The 6,480-nt window shown below is 42.6% G+C and overlaps 1 long non-coding RNA gene across 1 annotated transcript; it reads right to left on the bottom strand.

The window, feature by feature from the left end:
- Nucleotides 1-592: 592 nt before the first annotated feature.
- LOC125122137 (uncharacterized) lies at nucleotides 593-3,193 on the bottom strand. The gene is made up of 2 exons (XR_007133705.1): nucleotides 2,975-3,193; nucleotides 593-1,876 (listed from the first exon to the last, which is right to left on the bottom strand). It is a non-coding gene; the product is annotated as an uncharacterized LOC125122137 (long non-coding RNA).
- Between the last annotated feature and the right edge of the window lie 3,287 nt (nucleotides 3,194-6,480).

Genomic DNA, 6,480 nt, shown 5'->3' with positions numbered 1-6,480 from the left:
TTTCCTTCATGTTTTCTAAATGTAAGGTATACATACCCTCTGACTGGTGAAATCTCCCAGTGACAGTGTGAAATTGCGACGACTGCTGGGGGAACTTTTCATGTTAGCAGGATGTTCATTCAATAGCTCCTTTAGAACAAAAGAGGAAGAAACACTCATGGGAAGACTGTCTTGTTCGCAACAAAGAGATTACTTTATTCACTGTAGAGGACTCTTCTTTCATTTCATTTCTACACTTTAGGATTCAATAAGCCCTAGCTTTTAAATTGAATGATCCAATAAAATTGTCAAGCGCTCTTTCTTTTGTGTACATGTGTCAAAATGGCTTTTCCTGCATCTATACTTGGTCTCCTCTCCTTGCAAGTGAGGAGACAATTAGCTCTGTATAGTCATAATTTAATATTTGTTGCAAGTTGCCTTCTCACTTATTATTTTTCTATTTCTGTTCCTCGCTTTTTCTTTTTCTTGTGCTTGCAACATTTTAAGGAGTGACACATTAGAAAAATCATGTTGCTGGTACACATGCACACTGGGGATATCCAGTTTAGACATGTCGTAGAATTCCCAGAAATCACCTCAGAGGACACTCGAGGAAGATGGAGAATAGCTTTATTATGCCAGCAGGTCCACGGGGAATCACTTCCCAATCATGGACCCTGAACCAAAAGTTGGGGGTCCTTGCTTACATATCTAACATGCTACATTAATCTTTAGTTACATGCAGGGTACAGAAAAGTGTATAGATGTAAAGAATGCCTCATATTGTTACTTTAATGATTAACCTCAAGCACAATCTAGCTATTATTGAATTTCTTTAGAACAATCAGGGCCTGGCATTTTCCAAGTCCTAATGACTTTGTTTTTCTCAGAGCCTTCATATGGGTCACCTTAAGTCGACCAAGATAGATGGTGGCAGCGAGATGGCTTCACTCTTGCCAAGCTCCTTATTTCCTTTTTCCACATCCTTACATTCCCTCCTCCTGATGCTCATCCTTTCTGATGTGCATCAGTCATTGGCAAATACTGTATTCAAGGGGTGTGGGCTTGGAACATGGTTCCTAAATGGGATGCAACAAGCTGAGTAACACAATTAAAAATTCAAGGTCCAAAGATTAGCAATAGCAGTATAATAACTATGATTAGTATTACATTTTCCACCAGTCCCCTTTTAACCAAGACAAAACAGAAGTCCAAAAAATAAGATTATCATCAGACATTGCTCTAACCTGATGCCTCATATCATCTAATGCAGCAGTTACATTATCAGATTACCAGAGAGATCAGGAATATATGCACAACACTCTACTTTTATGATAGCACATGTCCCTCCTTGGGCAGCTGTTAGGATGCCTAATGCCATTCTATTTTGAATGACAGCCCTTCCCATCAGTATTTGTTTAGTATTTAGTGCGTTTATAGTTTTTATCTCATTTAATAAAGCCTGTTTGGTAAAGTTAAAGCTTCCACCCTCATCATGATATCTGTCATTTCTAGTGATGGAACAAATATGGCTGCCAAGTAATCATACCATTGAAAAACAGGTATAAAAGTCACATAAATTAGCCAAATCACCCTGGTGGAAAGGTGATATCTACCAGGGTAGTTCATCCATTACAGACATTGGCAGGGCTCCACATACCCAGCTGGACTGGTTGTGAAAGTTCACATAGAATTGGGCCCGTGATATAAAGACATTGTCCTGGATCTTCACCTGGTCTAGATGTCCTGGTAGCAGCAGGGTTGTCTCCAGCAGTCGCAGAACGCTCTGAGCTGAAGTCATTTTCCTTCTTGTTTCTTAAGGGGGAGTTTCAGTGGCCAGTCTGTGTCCTTTTCTACTTTTCAGGAGGTGGTTTTGTCTGCAGCAATCTTCACCCTACTGTGATGAATTCAAGGAAGAACACCTGCGACCTTAATAGCAGTTAGGGGTGATTAGTACCACAGAGTATGGATAGGCCCAGATAGGTTGAAGAATTTTACTTTTCCAATCTTTTACCCACACCATATCTCCTGGTTTATATCAGTGAACCTCCACTCCCAGCAGGATAGGGATTCTTTCCTGGATAAACCTGGTTATTTTTTTTTCATTACCTTTCCCAACTGTTCCATCTGCTGTGACATACCTAATTCCTTAGAGACCAAGGGGTCTCCTTTCAACCATTTTATTAAAAGGGGAAGGGTGCCCAAACAGAATCTCATAAGGGGAATAGCCAGACAATCAGGATGTCATCCTGATTTTCATGAGTGTTATTGGTAGAAGATCTATCCAGCTCAGTCCTGTCTCTTGTGTTAATTTAGTCAATGTTGCTTTAAGGGTCCTGTTCATTCTTTTAACTGTCTGGAGCTGTGTAATTTCCAATAAGTCGCGTGTAATTTCCATTTAATACCTAATAGCTTACTTATTAGTTGAATTATCTTGGACACAAAAGCCGGCCCATTGTCAGACCCAATGATGAGGGGCAGTCCAAACTGGGGCGCAATATCTCTCAGTAGATAACGAGCCAATTCCCTTGCCTTCTCAGTCCCTGTGGGGTAGGCCTCAACCCACCCCAAATAGGTATATATTAGAAAAAGTACATATTTATAGCCCTGGCAAGGCATCACTTCAGTAAAGTCAAATTCCAAACTTTTAAAGGGGAAGGTACCTTTTACATGCATTCCAGGAGGCAATTGAGTCCTTGGTGCAGCATTATTCTTAGCGCAAGTGACACATCGTTGACTAACTTAAATACACAGAGCCATTAATCGGGAAATAAGGCAATAGTTCATATACCCTGGTCTTACCGAGGCGGGTTGACTGATGGAAATCTTGTACTACTTTATATGCCAGAGAGGAGGACACAAAGATTCATCCATCTGGTAACACCCACCATCCGTCAGCTTGCTGGAATCCCCCTTCAGTTTTTAGCCATTCTAGCTCTTCATTACTATATACAGGCTGTGGTGGGAGTGAAGGCATCATTAGAACCTTAGTTACCTGTGGTTCCTGTGTAGCTGCCTCCTTGGCTGCTTGGTCAGCCATCCAGTTTCCTTTTGCCTCCATTGTCTGACCTTTCTGGTGTTCTCTGCTGTGCATTACTGCCACCTTTCTGGGTCCCAAACAGCTTCCAAGAGCATTAAGATTTCTTCCTTATTTTTTATTTCCTTGCCCCCAACAGTTAATAGACCTCCGCATCAGTCAGTGGAGAGTCCTGCAGATCGGACAGACTGGCATGAATTTTCTCCAAAATTTCCTCACAGTCAGGCCCAACCCCACTGGGAGGAAAGTGGCTGGGTTAACAGCCTGGCTAGGTTCCACCTGAGCACAGGGATTTTCACACAATAATCCCTGGTAGTGGAGGGCTCTATGTGTTGACAGCCACTTGGCTCCCAGCCCTGTGAGTAAGGCCAGGACAGAATGTGGGAACTTAACATAAATCCTCTGTCCCAAGATTATCTTTTCGGCTTCTTTTACCATTAGTGCTACGGCTGCTATAGCTTGGCTGCATGGGGTCCATCCTGAGGCCACTGAGTCCAGTCTCTTATACAAGTAGGCCACCAGTCCTTGCCAGGACCCTACAGTCTGGGTTAGGACCCCCAAGGCCACTTCTTTTTCATGTACAAACAAATTAAAGTCTTTAGTCACATCAGGAAGTCCTAGTGCAGGAGCCTTCATGACCAGTTCTTTGAGCTTTAAGAATGCCTGTTCTTATTCAGGCTCCCACCGAAGTGGTGTTTGTCCAGACCTTGCCATAGCCTCAAGAGTGGCTTAGCAATTTGTAAGAACCCTGGTATCCAGATGTGGCAAAATCCAGCTGCCCCCAGAAATTCCCACACTTGCCTTTTGGTTGTCAGCCTCTCAACTTGGCAGATAGCCTGTGCCTTTCAATTCCCAAAGTCCTCCTCCACTCTTAGAAGCAACGGCGGAACTCCCAGGCAGCTTCTGCTGTCACTGGAGCAAATAAAGGCTAAATGTCTTAAACTAGTTACAGAGTTTCGATTGCTGTAATTCAAAGCATCCAACCATCCTAAGATTCCTTGCACATATTCTCCCTTCTGTCCTTTCTGATACCACATTCTTGGGATAACTGGAGCATGAATGAAAACATGTATCAACAGTTGAATGTGCCAGCTGTTCCCTAGGTATTACGCAGGGGGGCGACTCCCAACTTAAATCAAAAGGAGGGGTGTCACAGCAGAGGGGACAAATGGGGGAGTCCCAGAAAAACTTAGTACATAACTTTTGAACTGGTGAGGTCAGAATTTCCTGGCTTAATTTTTCAAATAGTGCCCCTCCCAGTGTCCGTGGGCACAATCTCCCTGACTCATAAGCTCCTTATTCTAAGTATCACAGTTGGAAGTCCAGCTCTAAACTAAATCCCATCCCATATAGCCACCATATGTCCCTGTCGCATATGAGACAAGGCAGGGTGCCCCCTTCTCAGAAGGTGGCCATTCAGATGTCCTCCTGACCTCCCCCCTCTTGGGAGTTTAGGTGCCCCTTGGCATATGGCTGGTCCGTATAAACCCCGGACCTGGACCAGACTTGCAGGGAGGGAAGGAGTCCCTCAGAGCCTGGCACAGCCTTAAAGCCTTTGAGGTCACCACAGAATGGCAGGTTAGGACCCACTCAGACTCCATAGCCGCTAGAGCCGTGGAGCCGCAAACTCAAACCTGAAACATAATCGAATCAGGTTTCACATTCACTCTCACACACATTCAGAGGTTATCTTGGTTTCCCCATTCCTGGTTCTCCCCCATTCTGCAGGGGTTCCTGGCTACTGCTCCATCAGGCACAGCCTACAAATGGGAGTAAGTAGTGCTCTGTTCAAGCAAAGCTTCTGATCAGAAGCCCGGCAGGACCCCACTCCCCCGCGTGTTCCTGGCTACTGCTCCAGCCAGGCACAACTTCCAAATACAGGTGACTAATACTCCAATCAGGAGCCCAGCAGTACTACTACTCCAGTCCAACCAGAGGAGTCCACCAGTGACAGATGCAGCTTTCCCTCCGGGCACCCATCCCCAAGGGGTTGATCAGGCCCCTTATTCTGCCCTATGGGCAGGATGTGTCCGGGGGTTCCTTACCTTGGCCCTTAACCTGTCTGATTCAAATTCCTCACTGGGTCCCTCTCCTCATTCTGCCCAACCCAAGGCTGCAGGGCATGACAGTCCCGAGTTCCCTGAAATCAGGGAGGTGCACCTTACTCAGCAGCAGCTGGTCCTGCTGCCGCATGCATAGCCGACAATGACGGTGGGTCAATGGGCCAGTCTCTCTGAGGAATCTCACTAGGTCCTCCAGAATATGTTGTAGAATTCCCAGAAATCACCTCAGAGGACACTCGAGGAAGATGGAGAATAGCTTTATTATGCCAGCAGGTCCACGGGGAATCACTTCCCAATCATGGACCCTGAACCAAAAGTTGGGGGTCCTTGCTTACATATCTAACATGCTACATTAATCTTTAGTTACATGCAGGGTACAGAAAAGTGTATAGATGTAAAGAATGCCTCATATTGTTACTTTAATGATTAACCTCAAGCACAATCTTGCTATTATTGAATTTCTTTAGAACAATCAGGGCCTGGCATTTTTCAAGTCCTAATGACTTTGTTTTTCTTAGAGCCCTCATATGAGTCACCTTAATTTGATCAAGATGGACGATGGTAGCAAGATGGCTTCACTCTTGCCAAGCTCCTTATTCCCTTTTTCCACACCCAACAGACAAATACTAAAAAAATGTTTTTTTAAAAAAAGGAAAACATTACTGTGTTACATTTGTTTTAAAAATTGTAGAGGCTGAAATATGCATGTACTTAATAGCCTTCATCACTATAATTATGAGATTAAAATAAGAGATAATTCTAATATAAGAAGTAACTTGGCATTATTTAAATAGGCTACCATATAATTTTTTATTTTAGTTTACAATATAAAATTAGTACAATATTTAGATTTATACAGCACCAGGGCTAAATTTTGTACAGCTTAAACTCCCTAAAATCTTTTATGATTTAAGTAAATTATTACTGTTTTCATGACTTTTAAAAAATTGAAAACATATGTGTGTGTGATAATAGCGAATATCTTTTTAAAAGTTTAACTTTATGAAAATCCGACAAGGCTGCCAATCCAAGGGCTTAATGCATTAACTAAGATTATATTCCATGTTCTTAACTAACTTTAAGACCTTAGACTATTCCGAACAGTATGGACTACTATAATAGCCACTGTAGCTACTAAAATTTATATTATTTAAAGTTAAGTGAATTAAATATTCAGTTCCTTAATTGCACTAACCTCAGTTTAAGGGCTCAATAATCATATGTGACCAGTGGCTAACATTTTGCACAGTGCAAATATAGAAAACATTTCACAATCAGAGAGTTCTATTGATAGCAATGACTTAGACACATGACTAAGCTAATTAGAAAATAATCTTTGGGTACTTGATAATTTTTAAGTAAGAAAGGTAAGTAAGTAAGAAAGACAAGTAAGTAAGAAAC

This window comes from Phacochoerus africanus, chromosome 3 (genome assembly GCF_016906955.1).
Source record: "Phacochoerus africanus isolate WHEZ1 chromosome 3, ROS_Pafr_v1, whole genome shotgun sequence".
NCBI lineage: Eukaryota > Metazoa > Chordata > Mammalia > Artiodactyla > Suidae > Phacochoerus > Phacochoerus africanus.
Note: the sequence above shows the minus strand (reverse complement) of the source record. Positions and strands in the feature narration are given on the sequence as shown.